Source organism: Gastrolobium bilobum, unplaced genomic scaffold (assembly GCF_033153095.1).
Source record: "Gastrolobium bilobum isolate Gb01-03AN ecotype WA unplaced genomic scaffold, APGP_CSIRO_Gbil_v1 utg26664, whole genome shotgun sequence".
NCBI lineage: Eukaryota > Viridiplantae > Streptophyta > Magnoliopsida > Fabales > Fabaceae > Gastrolobium > Gastrolobium bilobum.
In genome coordinates, this window is record NW_026900121.1 from 86,884 (window position 1) to 106,224 (window position 19,341).

Here is a 19,341-nt window from a genome sequence, read left to right on the forward strand (position 1 = left end):
ATGCAATACTTAAATAGTTATTATATTTAGTGTTTAGGTAAATAATAATTATAATTTATGAAAGTCTAGGATTGAAAACAAATTTTGAAAAAATAATTAGTGTTTTCATTACTGTTTTAATTAGTGTTTTAATATTGATTATAATTATGAATTTGTTTGTAAATTTGTATTAGTTAAATGACTGGTAACCACCCACGCATTGACCCTGGTCCCAAAGAGTGGGGCATACTCGATCAGGTTGTACAACAACCACACAGATCGTGTAGGAAATGGTGCAACGTACAAGTTGACTTCCCTATCCCGAGTGTTGTGCTGGACAGCCAAATTGGGACCTATATATTTCGGGCTATGGGTGTCCAAACCACTTGTTTCTTTTTGCCTCAATACAGGGTTTAAATATTATATTTATTGAAATTTTATAACAAGTATATATGCTTCATAGCTAACCTTGAATTATTTAACGAACTATGGTTTTGGTACGATTAATGGTGCAAGTTCCGGATGCATATGGGGGGTTGCCACCCCTATGGTTGAAAATTTGTGACTATATGTTTACATTGTGCTTATTTTCTTTATGGAATCAATGCAGACTGGAGCTTTGCTTCTTGATGGGGGTACATTGAACTACTTGGGGAAACCAATCGCCATCAATCTTATTGTTGCTGTCATTGCTGAGATAGTGCTAAAAAGCATGATACTGAAAATTTGCCTTGCAATTTTGTCTATCTTTATTAGAATATAAGCTTTATTGCTTTTCCTTACTTTGCTGTCAAGTTTGTTATGCTGTTATTTCTCTATTGTATTTTCCTTTTTGTTAGGCCTTAGCACATTCTGTTAGAGCATGTGCAGGCTCCTCTCTTTGCGTTAGTTATTTTTCTTTTCAGGATGATATATATATATATATATATATATATATATATATATATCTAGCCTTAGTTGTACTTTTCAATTAATCAAAGATGAATATTCAGTTTCCATTCTGTTTCTTTCACACTTAACATGGTATCAGATGATTCTTTGTAGCCCTTGCCAATCTCCATGGCTCGCGGCACCAATAATCGTCCACCCGCATCTGACCTTTCTGGCACCTCTGCTTCTGGTCACTCCACCTCCATGGATGATTCCAGTAGCCCATATTTTTTACACAACAGTGATCATCCCAGCTTGATTTTGGTTCCTCATCTTCTTTCGGGTTCCAACTTCAACTCTGTCACCACCGTCACAACCCCTCCGTCTGTGGCAGCCACCACCCAACGCCGTTCACATCCCCTTTGCACTTATTGTAACCTATCTGGCCATACCCGTGAAAAATGCTTTAAGCTTCACGGGTATCCCCCTGGCTATAAGCCTAAATTGCCAAAGCCCAATATTATACCTACCCAAGCCCAGGCCCAGGCCCATTCCATCCTTGGGGTCCCTCCTGACTCGATACTTTCCCCCAATTCCCACAATCGGTTTTCCCCCAACCCTAATCCTTCCTCTACTGATGCTCCGCTAGCTTTCACACTGTCTCAGTACAACCAGTTGCTCTCGCTCATTCAACAGGGTTCTGCATCTTCACACTCCGCTGCTCTTTCCTTCGTTGAGTCATCTCCCTCGGTTGCCAGCTTTAGTGGTAAACCCCCTTTTTCTTTTCCTTCCTCTTTCTGGGTCTTGGATACTGGTGCTACACACCACGTATGCATCAATCTTGCTCTTTTTAAGTCTTCTTCTCCTATTCTCCTTCTACTTCTCGAGTTTCTTTTCCTAATGGTGTATCTGAAGTTGTCTCATCTGTTGGTTCGGTTTCTCTTTCTGATTCTCTTTCCCTAGTTGAAGTTCTTTACGTGCCTTCTTTTTTTTTCAATCTACTTTCTATCAGTGCTTTGACTTGTGACTCTCCTGTCATCGCTAATTTTTCTTCGTCTTTTTGCTTCCTTCAGGACCGATCTTCGGCAAGGATGGTTAGGATTGCTAGACGTCATGTGACCTTTACATTCTAGATAGTTCGAATCTTTTTCCCACAGACATTGTTCCCCATCCCCTTTGCTTTTCTTTATCAATTAAAGACCCAATTCTCTGGCATTCTAGACTAGGTCACCTTTTCATTCCTATTTTGAATTCAATGAAATGTGTTTTGGGATTTTCTGAATGCTTGAATAGTAATCATCATTGCTCTGTGTGCCCTTTGGCTAAGCAGAAATGTTTGCCGTTTATTTTGAAGCCAAAACTCTCAGATTCCCCATTTGATATGGATCACTATGACATCTGGGGTCCCTTCAACACTCCATCTGTTGAAGGGTCACGTTATTTTCTCACTCTAGTTGATGATTCAACTAGGTTTACTTGGATTTATTTTCTTCATCATAAATCTGAATTTTCCACTGTTCTTCCTGCTTTTTACAACCTTGTTCTTACTCAGTATAAAGCACCCATCAAATCACTTCGCTGCGATAATGCTCCTGAGTTTCTTTTATCTTCCTTCTTCTCTTCTAAAGGTATTCAACTCTTCCATTCCTATGTCGATCGTCCACAGCAGAACTCCGTTGTTGAGCGAAAGCACTAGCACCTTCTGAATGTTTCCCGTGCCTTACACTTTCAATCCCAAGTTCCACTTTCATACTGGCAAGACTGTGTTACTACTACTGTCTATCTTATCAACAGGACCCCTTCACCTCTTTTATCCTCTAAATCTCCCTTCGAAATGCTTTGCCATAAACCACCATCCTATGCTCACCTTCGTGTATTTGGGTGTCTCTGTTACAGCTCCACCCTTCCTAAAACTCGCCATAAATTTTCTCCACGAGCCTTACCTGCCTTGTTTCTTGGTTATCCAACCGGTTACAAAGGCTATAAACTCCTTGACTTACAATCCAACAAAACATACATTTCTCGTGATGTTGTGTTCTTTGAGCATATTTTTCCTTTTTTTCTTCACCCAATTTCCAAACTGAACTCTCCCACCTACCTACTTCCCTTCCAAATCAGCCTGATCTTTCGGCTGTTTCTGTCCCTTCTCGAACTCAAAGAATTTGACATCCACCTGCCCATCTCTCTGACTACATTTTCTCTTCTACAACACCTTACCCCTTATCCAATTACCTTTCTTATAATAAGATCTCCCATTCTCATACAGCCTTTATCAATTCCATCTCTTCTCATTTTGAACCCACATCCTATTCGTAGGCCTCTCAATTACCGGAATGGCAGGATGCTATGCAAGCTGAGCTCTCTGCTCTTCACCTTAAAAATACTTGGTCGGTTGTCTCTCTCCCTCCAGGCAAGCAAGTCGTGGACTGCAGGTGGGTATACAAGATTAAATACAACTCAGATGGCTCCCTTGAACGTTATAAAACTCGTTTAGTAGCTTAGGGCTTCACTCAACAAGAAGGGATCAATTTTTTGGACATTTTTCCCCTGTAGCCAAACTAACCACTGTCAGAGTGCTTCTAGCCTTGGCAGCCGTCCACAATTGGTCCTTGACTCAACTTGATGTCAACAATGTGTTTCTGCATGGTGAGTTGAATGAGGAAGTGTATATGCACTTACCTTATGGTTTTTCCTCTCAGCATCCATCTCTGCCACCTAATGCTGTCTGCCATCTTCACAAATCTTTATATGGTTTGCGTCAAGCATCCCGTCAGTGGTTTGCTAAGTTCTCATCCACCTTGCTGCGTCTTGGTTTCTCAAAGTCTCATTCAGACCATTCCTTGTTTGTTCGAGCATCAACCGGTTTCTTCATTGTTGTTCTTGTCTACGTTGATGACATAATTGTTGCCTCCAACAATACCAAGGAGGTTCAGCTTTTTACAGATGTGTTGCACAACAAATTTAAGTTAAAAAATCTTGGTGACTTGAAGTACTTTCTTGGTCTTGAAGTGGCTCAAAGTACTAAAGGGATTTCTATATGTCAGAGGCACTATGCTTTGGAAATTTTAAAAGATTCTGGTAACATGGGATGTAAGCCTCGAACAACTCCCATGGATGTTGGCCTTAAGCTTTCTTCTACTTCAGGTGATCTCATCCCTGACCATTCTCTATATAGAAGACTCATTGGCCGCCTGCTCTATTTAACAATTACCAGGCCTGATCTTTCATTTGCTGTTAATTTTTTAAGTCAGTTCATGGCCTCTCTTCGAGTGCCTCACTTACAAGCAGCCCGCCGTCTCCTTGGCTATGTCAAACATACAGTTGGACAAGGTTTATTTTTCTACTCATCTTCATCTATTCAACTCAATGCTTTCTGTGATTCTGACTGGGCTGCTTGTCTTGAGACTCGTCGTTTCATTACTGGTTTTTGTGTTTTTATTGGAGATTCCCTGGTTTCATGGAAATCCAAAAAGCAGCACACTGTCTCCCGATCATCCACTGAGGCAGAATACAGTTCCATGGCTAACGTTACATGTGAAATTATGGCTGTTTGTTCTGTTTCAGGATCTTCATGTCTTGCATCCAGGACCTGCTCATCTTTTTTGTGACAATTTATCTGTTCTTCATATCGCAGCAAACCCGGTTTTTCATGAACGCACAAAGCATATAGAGATAGATTGCCATTTGGTTCGTGAACACATCCTTAAGGGCCGTTTGAAGACATTTCTGGTTCCCTCTTCCAAGCAACTTGCTGACCTTTTAACAAAACCTATTCTGGCTTCTAAGTTTATTGTTTTACTGTCCAAGATGGGAGTTTTGAACATTTACTCTCCATCTTGAGGGGGGCTATTAGAATATAAGCTTTATTGCTTTTTCTTGCTTTGTTGTCAAGTTTGTTATGCTGTTATTTCTCTATTGTTATTTTCCTTTTTGTTAGGCCTTAGCACATTCTGTTAGAGCATGTGCAGGCTCCTCTCTTTGCGTTAGTTATTTTTCTTTTCAGGCTGATATATATATATATATATATATATATATATATATATATATATATATATATATATATATATATATATATATATAGCCATAGTTGTACTTTTTAATTAATCAAAGATGAATATTCAGTTTCCATTATATTTCTTTCACAATTAACAATCTTGAAACTAAGATAAGAAGTAGCAATGTTTATATGAATATGCCATTTCCTTTCTAAGGCACACCAATTACCAATAAGTCTTTCTCCTTGTGATATTTGCATTAATACATGTAAGCATATATACATTCACGGTGGACCATTACAACTTGCAGGATCCTTTTTTTGTTAGTCTTACCTCAAACTTGTTGTTTATTGATATTTGTTGATATAATATCATGAAGGAAAAAAATCTTTACAAACTTATGATTTTAGTTTTAATCGAACAAATGTTTTATATAAAATTAGCACTGTAGCATGTCAATTTTTTTCTGTCATGTTGTATAGCATGTTTATTATTATTATTATTATTATTATTATTATTATTACTTTACTGTCTCTAAGACTAAGTTGTTCGTCTTTTTTCTCTTGACTCATTATTTCTAATGTTTGGAGTTACATTTTTCATTTCTTACAGTTTCTAAAGGATGGTGAAGTAGTAGAAGAGCGTCTCACAATCATAAAAGGAGCATTAATATTCAATTTCCTTTTAGCCATCTTCTTCCAAAATTGAGTATCATAATTATCTAGAGTTCTGTAACAATGCATTATTAGATTTCAAATATTCTACCTTAGAGGAAGATATCAACATATTTATTGCAGAATGTAGAGTGATGCCAATTGCTATTTTATGCTATATGTATTGGTGTGGTATTGTAAATGAGTTCTTATGATGCTTTTATGTAAAATCACAACAGATAAGTTTGCTTTTTTTCCTTTGTGCAAATGAGATCTTATGATGCTATATTTTTGTTCGCATAGTAATATATGAGGAAATGAGAATGGATCCAGTTATTTCTTGTTTTAGCATAATCATGTCCTGAAAGTACTGATGAAAAGTAAGATCAGTTATATTACTATCAAAAAATTATATTACAATAAAGAAATTAATAACCACTGGTGCTATTACAATAAAAGAAATTAATGTCATGTAAAAGTTATCAAGGCGCTCGCTCTAACAATTTATCTCTAATATCATCTCTTGTTTCTTCTATTGATCTAATTGACTTTGTACTTGGCCCTTCTCGTTCATATTCTCCAAGATAATCTTCATTGGCTTCAAAATCATCAATATTCTTAAATATTGTAAGTAAATCTATGTCACATGAATCATTTCTCTGAATATAATTATGAAGAGTAAAGGCAGACCATATGATAGCAAATTGAGTTTTGAGCTCATAGTTGGTCATGTTTTGTAATATCCTCCACCTTGCTTTATAAACTCCAAAGGTTCTTTCAATAATACTCCTCAAATTTGAATGATAATAATTGAAGGCTTTATTTTGTGATCTAAAAGCTGAGGCCAACCTGAATTGAGGAAGATGATGTCTTATGTTTCTATATGATCCCAAAAATCCTTTGAAACTTGGATATCCATAGTCAACAAGGTAATATTTACCTATATTAAAATAGTTATATCGGAACAACAAATTTTAACTTGATATTGGCTCATATGTATGTGACAGTTGGTCAACATTCTCTAGGATCCGATCAAGGGAGTTTTGTAATTCTTTAGCGATTCCTTGCCTTTTTCCTTCTCTTGGCTCTCTCTTTCTCTTTTTTGAATCATTAATACGAAGACTTGGGCCTTCATTATGATCTAAGGCACGTTTAGAAGTATCCTTTTCACTCTCCTCTTCATTCCGACAAGCATATGGCTTGCACTGGTGATGAAGTATGTGGCTGCGGTATAAATACAGCATAACCAATAGCAACCACGTCTTTGAAGCGTTATTCCATCGAAGTCAAGAATTTTGGTCCTTGTTCCTTCCAATTCAAATATTTTGGATTTTCCTGCATTAAAAATGAACATTGAATTATTAAGCAAATCATACAGCAATGAAGATCTAAGACTTCATATTTTATTCAACTAAAAATATATACCTTGCCCTCAACGTCCCATCATTTTGCATGTGCCACTACAGTGTTCTTCATTGGATCCCATTTGAGACCTGTTTCTTTCTCAACCAACTTTGCCCACAGGCCGAATTCTTGTTTCAATGAATCCCATTTATTTTTTAATTGTTTCCTTTCATAGATCTTTTCGGTCTTGCTATCAAACTTGTTCATTAAGTTGTTCCACCCATCTTTATTAAAATAAGTGAGGCCTATTACCAGCTTCAATATCCTCAACACATATTTTTAAGAAAGTTTCAGCTTGGTATCAGTCCACTTCGCCTTCCCATGATTGTCACTAACATTCTTTGATTGAGCTAGCTTTGATGCCATTGTTAGAATAAAAATATTATACTCCTTTAATGACTATTAGAGGAAAAAGTTAAAGAGACAAGAGAAGGAAAACCGAAGAAAGAAAAAGAAACTTAAGAATAGCACACAAAACAGCAATTATTTACCACTTAGTAAAACGAGAGCATACATTAAACTGGAAATTTGTATAGTTGCATTTCTATCATTGAAATTCCTACTGTATAGTAATGTAGTTGTATTATTAAAATTCCTACAGTATGGCAATGTAGTATCATCCTTCTAAATAAAAGAGCTTGTACTTCCACATTCCATTAAGTAGCAAGGTAAGGAAAGTGTCATGTTAGCCAATAAAGAGCTAACCCAAAATAATAAAGCCAAGAAAAACACATTAGTAAAAATCAAAATAGTGATCTAACATGAAAAGAGTACTATGGAAATACCGTGTGAGCCAAATATTGATATGATTGAAAAAGGTTAGATGTATATCATGTTGTTACCATGATAACATTTAGTGTTACCAATGACCAACTAGATCAAAAACTTAAATAAAAGCAGAAAAGCCTGAAACAAAAGATGAATACCCAATACATTGATACAAAAGAAATCATTACACATATCGAGACAACAATAACTATGAAACTACCTCTAACTTGTGCTTTGACAACTTCAAGATTGAGAGTGGTTACCTGAAAATGGAAATAAATGGAATGATAATCATGAAGGAGATCCTCATTAACTTTTGTAATTTGTATAAAAGCAACTTTTTAAGCATCTCCAAAACTAATCTAGTTTTGATGAACCCAATGGACTACTCAACTCTAGAAATGATTGACACTTCATTTCATGATTCCAAAGTTTGTAGCATTGAATTTTGTCCTTTTATATATATGAGTTTCACACACCTAGCTAGCCAAAATAGATGCATAAATTCATATATATTATTATTTTTCTGGTTCTCTAGATTTAGCTAACAGATATATCCATATGCATATATTAACAGGACTAGATAAGTATGACAGAATCAGCCTTTAGCATGTCCATATCTTATCCTAGATTTTCGACCAGAAAATGGTCCCCAAATAAAAAAATATATATAAGGAATTAATATTAAGATTACTTTCTCTAAAAATTTAAGTATTGTATAAATTTATCAAATATAAAAAAGTAATCATTCATAGAAGTAGATACATTAAAAAAAAAAGTAGATACCATACTAAAATAGGGGTTAACTCGTGATAAAGCCTATATTAGGTAATCTATTGTCTTTGGGTGTAGATATATTAGTGAAACATATGAAATTGTGTGTTTCACATGCTTTCGTTCTATATTTTGTGATGTTCCGATGATATGTAGACGATAAAACACCGACAAATGGTGAGCTCACCAATGCACAATCATATCGTTCTCCCTAGTAAACAAAAGTTATCCTCCATTTTCTTGTACATTGCTTTCCATATAGCTTCTCCTCCCATCTCTCTGGAACACACAATACCCAACTCAAAAAACATAGCTAATTCTCCTCTGCTGCTCACCTTGTCCATTATCATTTTTGTATCAATATAGTAGTCCATTTGGCTCATCAAAACCAAAAAAAAAAAAAAGATGATGAAAACCCTAAAGATAATATAAACAGTACCTTCGAGAGTGGGTTGAAGCAAAAGAAAGAGAGTATTACCTCAAAGCAGAGAAACCCACAAAGAAGTGTTCTGAACATGGAGGTGGAAACGAAGGAGAAACAACAATGAAAAATGGTGAAGAAATTGAGGGGTAATGCGTCTACGATAGTGTTCCAATTGCTTTTGGCTTCTCTTTATTCCAAAAGCTTTGAGCTTTTGAAAATAGTTAAATTTTGGCTTTTTCATTTACTTACGCTTTTTTTTAAAGTTATCATCCAAACATCCACAAAATTTTAAAAGCAATTTAAACAAAAAAGTTTTGGAAATGGAGAAGCCCTTCCAAACAGCCTCTTAGAGTCCTAATTTAATTTACTATTAGTAACTTTAGATTTTTTTAATTTATTTATAGTCTAAAATGTAACATCCCCTATAACTGGCTAGCGCAGAGGATATCACATTACTTCCCAAAACTTATTTTAAATATAAGAATATGAGATTCTAGTGCAGCTTTATACAATAACAATAAATCAAATTTACTTGTACATCTAGAATACATTGATTACATCATTATCTAAACTGAAAAGAAATTTTTTTACTTTATCACTTCGCAGTACACCAAATTACTCCGAACTTCGTATGGTCATCAAAGTCTTTAGTCTTGATGTTCCATCTTGCTTTAGAAATATTCATACTAAACATCTTTATTTTCTGGAAAAGTTAGTATAAACATAAAAGCATGTTAGAAAAATCTCGATAATATTGGAATTTTTGAACTATAGCCATTCCAACCACTTTAGCGAAAAATAACATTCTCACAAATCATATTTATAACAATAATGAATTTAATAAATATAAGCCCAAACCTTTGTGGGTTTCTACATACAAACATATAAAGGAACATGTAGTCTTTAATTGAAATGACTAAAGCTTAAACCTTTGTGAACACCCAAGCCTTTGTGGGTTCTATAATATGTGAAAGGTTTTGTATGACAGAGCTCAAGTCGTGATAAGATGTCCCTTATCGATAACCATTCTAATCCAAAATCTTTGTGGGTCAGTTCACATCAGATTCATTTAGTTAAAGATTACATATTTTGTTAATGTCCATTTGGTACCAAAAGAATTCTTTAGTTCTATAGTCTTGATTCTTATCATTTTTATAACAAATATGTGCATATACAACAATATACATACAATCAAATAGTAGAATATAATGCCAAAGATAGAAGATAAAACAAAAGAGAAGAAGAAATAGTTTGCTAAAATAACGACATCTTCTCAGCTTTTAAAAAAATAAATTCAAAATATCAACTTTAAATGTACAGTAGATGAAAATAGGAGAATGAGGTTCTCTCTCAATATTATATTCCTCTCTTTCTTCCCCTTTGTTTTCTTCTTTCTCCTTCTCTTTTCTTTCATCTCTTCTTTCTTCTTTCTTTTTTCCTGGTTCTTTTTCTTTTTTCTTCTTCTCTATTACATGCTTTTTCTCCCCCCGATTTCTTTCTTTCTTTTTCTCTCTCTTACTGCTTTCCTTTATTTCCTCTCTATTTCCTTCCTTTCTGCTTGCACATTTTCTCTTTCTCTCTTTTCTATTTTCCTTTCTTTTGTGTTACGTAGCCAACCAACAAGGTGTGTGTGTATATATATATATACATATATATATATTTAGAGGAGGAATATTCCTACTACTAAAATTTTTTACTACCAACTCACTACCTATCTAATCACCATTAGATCAACATTTTCTCTTTTTTCAAAAACTTTTTAGCATTCTCTCTCTTTGATTCAATGGTGATTAGATAGGTAGTAAGTTAGTAATGAAAATTTTTGGTAGTAAGAATATAACACCTCAAAATTCTAAATTAGATATTAAAATATTAAATGAGAATTAAAAGGAAGGATTAGTGAAAATCCTAAAAATTAGGCCAAAATACAAAGAAAGGGCAAAACGGTAAATTAACCATGCACACAACCCTAGGAAGGAAATTGAGTATAAGGTTTCAGATGATAAAAAGAACCTTGGAAATGGATTCAGAACGAAAAATTGAGTGGATAGGCAAATTTCAGAAAAAATCAGTGAATAGTGTTTTTACCGGGTAAAAATACCGCGGTACGATTGCACCGTAAAATGTGCCGATTGAGTTTTGAGCTCTAGATTTCAAATATAAGTTATAAATGGTTTATAGAACTAGGAATATGATTTCTGATAAAATTTGATGGAATTAAGTTAGTTTGGGGAAGCGTACCAGCGGCGCGCGCAACAGCTTAAAACAGTGTTTTCTCCGAACGACCGGAAAACTCAGGATTCATCTGATAAGTATAATTAAAGGAGAATAGTTAATGTTAAAAATTAAAGTTTCTAAATAGGTTGGGAATTTACGGACGTTTAGCGAAAATTTGAATTCGTTTTAAATCGCGTGAGGTGGCGGTGAGACCCATCCCACTCAAATCCACTTAAGCCACTTAGGATCCACTATTCATCATCCAATTCCCTTCCATTTTTCCAGCAAAGGCCACGCCACACAGCCCCTTCATCACCCATTTTCATCCAAAATTTCATTTCACCATAACTTGATCATTTCTCCACCGAATCCATCAATTTTTGTCTTGAATCTTAATGGAAAACACCGCCTAAAGCCATTGGTAGCACTCTTAGGCTTTGAAACCGTCTCTTTGGGGAGATCAAGGCCAAAGTCAGTTTCGAATTTTTGGAGAAAATTGATGTTCATGGAGTCAATTGGTCTTCCATTGCTTGGATAAGTCTTGGAGGAGTATCAAGCCTTGGTTGTGAGCAGTGGCGGATCCAGGAAATTAATGAAGGGTGGGCACTCAATAAGTTTAAGTACATATAGATCTGGGTCTGGTCTGGAACGCGACTTGCGAGCAGGTGCCGGCTAGCTGGGTCTGATTTAGATCTAGATCTGGACAGATTGTGACTCAACTGGACCGATGATGGAGGAAGAAGCAAATGTTTCAATTTCTAATAACGGAGATTAAGGTTTGAGAGGAGATAAATCAGTATGTAGATACAAACGATAGGTCTAGAATAGAGCTCTTTGCTGTTAGGTTTGGATAATGAAGGTGGAAGAGAAAAAAAGCTTACAAGAAAATAAAATAGAAAGAGGAAAATTAAAGGGATAGATATCATAACAATCAAAGGGTTACTACCAATCAATTTCACCGTTAGATCGATTATGTTGATCCAGTGATTATATTTATTTCCATCTTATATGGTTATGATCCCCATATTTAATGTAAAAGCATTAAATATGAAAAATCATAACCATACTAAGGTGAAAATAAATATAAAGTATTAAATATGGGGAATCATAACCATACAAAGATGGAAATAAATATAACCGTTGGATCAACATAATCGATCTAACGGTGAAATTGATTGGTAGTAATATTGATAATAACCCTAGTTGATTGTTATAATATCCTACCCTAAAATTAAATTGGGAAAATTTGAATTTTAAGAGAAATTTTTTTTTATATTTTTGCATCATATTTTAAGGGTGGGCACTTGCCCCCCTTCTCCTACACTTGGATCCGCCTTTGGTTGTGAGTATGTTTCCACCCCATTTACATGATTTAATTGTAGATTATGTTTATGAACCCTAAACCTTGAATTGTTGATGTGTGATGTTAGAGAGCTCAATTGGGAAAAGTTTGTACATGAATGTGTCTTAGAATAATGTATATTAGACATAAATGTAATGAAAATTTTAGGTGAAAAATATGATTTTGTAACTTAGAATATTTTGAGGTGTCATGACTTTGAACTTGGAAAATGTGTTAGGATTTTAGTGGTGAGTTGTTGGATGATTATATGTGGATATAATGGTATTGTGTGAAGTTTGAAAGAGTTAAAAATTGAAGGAAATCCCTTGGTATTACATAGGTCACAATTCGGCCATTGAGAGAGTTTTAGGAATTTGAGGTCGTTTGTATTGATTGGATGATGTTTCAAGAGTTGAATGGTGTTTAAATGGGTTGTGTGGTGGTTGGAAAGTGGAAGAAGTAATAAAAAATGATAAATGGTAGTTAGGGTCATAAAGGATCCTAGAGTGAATTATTAAGCAAAACGATGCTTAAAAGACGTAAAATGGAAAAAACGGCACTTGATTTATCCTTTTGGCAACCTAAGGATGTATAATAAAATGAGAAAGAAAATTTAGAAAAATAAATTTGGAATTTAGCCTTGTTTGGCCGAACCTACCTAGTGTGGGTGTAGGAATTTGACGTTTTTCGCGTTTTGATAGAATTGTCGTGTACTGGCGATTCGTACGTGGATATGTAGGTTACCGTACATCGATTTGAACCCCGAACTGTGAGTTGGTGGATTGCCCTTGGTCCAGGACCAAGTGGATTGAGGTAAGGACCAAGTGGATTGAGGTAAGTGGTTGGATCAATGCATGAATAATTGTAAATTGGCCTGTGTTGTATGAGTTTTGAGTAATTGGGAATGTCCTCTGTGTAGGCATTCTGTTGAATAACAAGTTTGGAAAATAAGCTGCTGCGGAGCTAAGTGGAGGAACATATTGAGGTAACCTCTTGGTACTGGGGCTTGTTCCCCTTGTGTGTTTCATCATACTCGTTGAGGGTGATGGTAGGCAATGTATATGAGTAGTGTAGAATAACATGAGCATGCATGTAGTATTTATGAGGGTACTTATGTACCGAGTATCTGGCCAGTAGACAGTTAGCCTTCGGGCAGTGCGGACTTCCACTGGATAGGTCTCCGAGAGGGAGTTCCAGTTGACCTAGGGTCATGGTGTGTGATACAGATAGGAGCACACTAGGAATGTCTCGGGTATATATGGATGGAAGAGGTACCTTGGTTGGATGTTCTAGGAACACGCCTTGGATGATACCCATAGGATTATATATTCCGAGGACGTTGCCTGGTATTGGTAGCTACCATTCCAGCTTCGTCGTATTTTGTATCCCGATATTTCCCAGTTTCTCTAAATCCCTTACTTTATCCCGTTTTGAAAAGTGGTTATTTTATATTATTTATATGCATCGAAGTGAGCCATTGGACGGAGTTTTCTCCAGAACCTCTGGGTTACTGAGATATATTCATATATTTCACCCCGTCTTGGGGGCTTTATTTCAGGAGGTAGCAGTGGCAGTGGAGCGGCGGGCAAGAAGCCCGTAGGATGACTAGTTGGAGCACTTTTATTATTTTTCATTTTGGTGGCCACTTGGCCTAGGCAAGACTTAGGGCATGAATATCCCATATGTATGTAGGATGAGTTTCATAGTCATATTTGTTCATGTCATTTTGCCTAAGTCTAGTGTATATGTCATTTGAAGTTTTATGTTTCAAGTTGTAAATTAGAGTTGTGAATTTGTAAGTTGTAATTTAAAGTTGAAGTTGTAAGTTGTAACATATGAGTTAAATATTGTAATTGTACGATGGATGCATGATGTACTATGATGGAAGGGCTTTAGGCCTATTTTAGGTTTATGATTACTTGTATGTTGAGAATTTGCATGAAAATAGACTTTGGTGATTGAAACAAGTTAAGGATTATAAAGTGAGCTATATTGTGTAATAAATATAAATTGAGTTGGATTGTAAGTGCCCCAAGGCATTGTTGGTCCTTGTGTGTGCCACTCATTGGTTATTAGGTACATTTGAGGTACTAGAGATCTTTTACAACTTTGGAGATTTTAGGGAAAACAAAGGAAACTCGGGTGAATTTTCTGTAGAATTGGCAGATTTTAGACGAACTTCGGGAGAGCATATCTCTCTCCACAGAGGTCCGATAGGGACTTGACATACGCCATTTTGAAGCTTGAGATGTCCCCTACATTGTGTCAAAATCTGAGAATATTATGGGTTGCATGAAGCCCTGTAGAAGCTTGTGAACATGGACTGTTCAGAACGCACCTATGCAGGGGCTGTTTCTGGCAGTTTTTGGGAATTTTATTCCCGCTTTGTTTCTCTGTCAAATTAAGCGTATGATATATAAAATTGAAGGTTGAGGTGTCTTGTTTGTGGTGTAAAAATCTGGGAGCAATTGGATGAGTGGATTTTCTGCAGTAATTCGTGGAGTGAGAGACGTTTTGAGCTATTTTGGGGTTGGTTGGCAGTTTTGCTTGTCCAACTTCAAACGGCGATATCTGAAGCAAACGAGATCGAAATGACTCGTGTGATGGCTCATTGGAAAGGTATTTAAGTAAGAAAAGAATATAACTAAAGATGAAGGTCTGGTTTTGTATGGTGTGTCCGCAGTAAAATAATTATCGAACCATGTTCGGATAAGTAGAAAATGTAAGATTGAGAAATTGGCTAAGTGGGTTTATGGGAACCCCTTAGTGTCTTATAGTAAGTAAAATAAGATATAAAAATAGTTTAATCTAGTAGTCGGCAAGAGTTTACAGTTATGATCACAATTTTTATTTATTACGCTTTTTACGATTTTAAATGCTCGCGTAATAAACGAAAAAAGTTTACTCACATTTTTATAAATGAACTGTTGTGATTGTAACTGCGCTTAATATCATAATTAATGTTAACAATACTGGTGTACAACCGGCTGTTACAAAGAATATCCTCCCTCATATATATGTATGGGATAAGATTATTTAACATCGGTGTCAAAATTTAAAATTTGACACCAAATTCCAACCTTTGATTTCTGTCAATTAACGGTTATCTGTTATTGGGAATCAATCTTATTAATTAATTATTAATTTTTAATAAATGATAACCGTTAATTGACGGAAATTAATGGTTAGAAATTGGTGTCATTTTTTAAAGTTTGACTCCGATGTCAAAGGATCCTGCCCCTATATATATATATATATATATATATATATATATATATATATATGGCATGTGCTGATTACTTAAAATATCTAACTAAAGATAATCATTACATCTACTTAAAAACTAACTAAAATCTAACAAAAATATTAAACATTTTTATCTCATTGGCTTACAAGGGTGTCTCCACGTGGTCTTCTACTTCCCATGTTATTGGCGTCATTACGGTGCTATATGCACCATCCCTCTCTCTTTCTTTATGATTGTGGCGCTACTAGTGTCGTGCCAATTTTTTTATTATTATATTTTTTTTACATTTGGATATTACATAATATATCACCTTTTTTGAAATAAAAATTCTTAAAATTTTAGGATTAATTATTTAAATTTAAATTATTATTAATTTAATTAAAAATTTATTTTAATGATATGTTGTTATCACTTCTTAAAATATAATTAAAGTGTTGGCTTCTTACACAGGACGCTTACGGAACACCTAGAGGGGGTGAATAGGTGTTCTAAACTTTTTCAAAACACTTTTTGAATTCAGTAAACAATTACACAATTTTTCTTCAGTTCCTATATACCCAAAATAATTTTTCACAATGCTAAGAACAATGTAGTAACAAAATGCGTACCTTAGCAATTTATAGAGTATAAACGCAGCAATGTAATTTTCTTAAACAAAACAGAAAATGATTAACTTCCAAATACCAGAAAACAATTTAAGTGCTACAACAACTATATCAGAACCTATAAGGTGCTACAGCATTTTCAAACCAGAATCAGTGTAACTGTCAGTCTCTAAACAAAATATTCAGAAATTAAATCAGAGAGACAAGGGACACACGATATATCCTGGTTTACACCCACTAAGCCTAAGTAGGGTGCTACGTCCAGACTGAAGTAGCCGCATATATTTTATTTATCAAAAGTGTACCTGTTTTACAAACACGCGTCACACAAGCAATTAAACAAGATATCAAAAATCTTCCTAGTGTCTACACTGCTCCAAGCTCTGAGAATACTCTCAAGCCGAACCTACAGAGTTCACCAACTCCTCTCACACAAGACCTCCACTCTCCCTAGTGGATTCTTGAGGCTCCAGGCCTTGAGACACACTCTCAAGCCAAGCACAAGGTTGCCAACCCACACGGTTGCACCCACATACCTAGGACAGACTTACAGCACACAACTACTCCACTTTAACAACCAATACAGAATTTTTTTAGAACTGTAATAAGTGAAATAATCCAAAATTACAATGTCCTATCACACCAAATATATCACGATAATATCAAACTAAGCTCCACAAATTTATGTCATATGCAGAAAATTAAACCAATGACATATGTATTAAAATATCTAAAGTTAATGCACCAAGGAGCTTGGATATTAAACAATTATTTTTCTAATCAATGGACACTAAGAAATCTGATTTGAACATAAAATATCACAATGTAAATATAAAAATCAGATTTCAAATTTTAACAGTAAATCTATACCAATGAACAACTCAAGAATTTAATATTCAGATTAAACAACTTAAAATCCCTAAAGTATATGAAATAATAGATCTGAAAATTTCATATTAAATGCTTTGAATCAAAGATTCACAAAGAATTTGAATTTCTTGAGTATACCGTAAAAAGCCCCAAATTTTTGTATCTCTGTAATACCGATTTGTGTTAACTCAGATTACATGTGTTGTGTAAACTCACCAGTGCAGCACCCAAAAAAAGGATCAGAACAAAGCGCATCCAAGAAACTAGGACTATGCGCATCCAAGAAAAAGAACCAGTAATACCGTTTCAGAATGAAGAAAAGCTTGAGACCTAGTGTTTTTGCTTTTGTGACGAAACCTTAAGAACCGCATCAGTGTTTAAAAAATATACAGAACCAACGTTTCTTTTGCAGGGCGAAGAAGACAGATTTTATTCTTCTTGAATAGAGAGCTTTTTCTTTTTGTCAAAAAGTGAATTCAGCATGTATATTAAAGAAGAATGGTAAAGTGATCTCTTTTATATTATTATATAGTTTTTAAAAACTGACTCACGTAACTTTTCTTTTCGAAATGTGAAAGTTTACTTTTTATTATTTTATTATTATTTTGTTTTCCAAAAGTTAAAACCACGTAACTAGAACTTTTCGTATAACTTTTCAATTGGTAAGAATGAATTGTAATCATTTTTCATTTGTTATTTTATTTTAACTTTTTTTAAAGGAACTCGTACATGCATATGACATATGCTGAACCTATATAAAAACTTGATCAAATAAGGGAAAAACTATTGTTATGTTACATAAGATACATTTTTTCTCTTACACACCCTTCGATAACTGTGCCAACTTTTTTTTTTCTTTTTTTTTTAGGTGGTGGGCCCCACAAATTTATCTCTATGACATGAGATAACTATCTCCTTTAACATGAGATTAATAAAACCCATGAAATAAAGCCATACATGCATTTTATTTGTATGGTAAAGCTACTTTATTTTTCTTATATCATATATTTGGTTTACTTTATATTTTTCCTATTATATTTATTGAATTAATTATTTAATTGTTTTAGATTTTAAACTTAACTATAACAAACAAAATTAATCATTATTATTTACTATGAAATTAAATGCATGAAATGCAATGTGATGCATTGGAGCTTAGGAAGATACTATACGATATAATATTGTGTGTAACAAAATATCTAAAAATACCTAACCACTTGTATTTTCAAGCTCTATCTTCAATTTGAGATTTCTTGTAAACCCTTTGTCATCATCAAAATATATATTCCATATTTCATGATGTATAGGAGGTCTTCATAAAGTAATAAATAGAAAGATGGTTGAATTTTGGTTACATTTAGATTATTAAGATTCAACTTGTAATAAGTTAATTTGAAATTTAATTTGATTTTAAAATAGTATATTTCCTTTATATTAATAATTTAAAAAAAAAGATCGTTAGATTTCATTGTGTGAATTTTTTAAATTAGATTATTATTAATTTCTTTAAGGAATATGATTGTAATTTGTATGACTTATTATTAATTAGAAATACTATTTTTCATCACTTAATTAATTTTTAGTGAAAAAGACGCGACAATTTGCAATATTTATTATATGACTCGTCATCTTTAAGTGTTGTACATTTTGTAAAAGTTCTCATATAATCATGATATCTTTTATTTTGTACATGTGCATTTATTTTTCAAAATTCTTACGATTCAAATATGTCTTTGTTACTTTGTTTTAATTCATGTGATGATTTACGACATTAATGTATGACTTTAATGTTTCTAAAGTGAATGTAGATAAGTTATCTATATTCGCTCCCAAAACGACGTCGTTTTGGGTTGAAAAATTAAAAAAGTATAATGAAAAAGACTATTATAACCCTGAAATAAACTATAATTACAAAAATACCTTGATATCCGCCTCAAAACGACGTTGTTTTGAGCTCACTATAGATAAGTTATTTACATTGACTGTAGAAAAAGTGAACCCTTAATGTATATATGGTTTTCCATTCTCAAGTATTGTATATATCATATGAGCTTTTGTATAGTCATGTTATATTTATTTTTTTGGTAAAAATAGTCATGTTATCTTATATCTTTTGCAATGTGGTTTCATTTTCCATATAAAATTATTCTATTCCTAAATTTCAAAAATCAAAATTATCTATCTACCATCCAA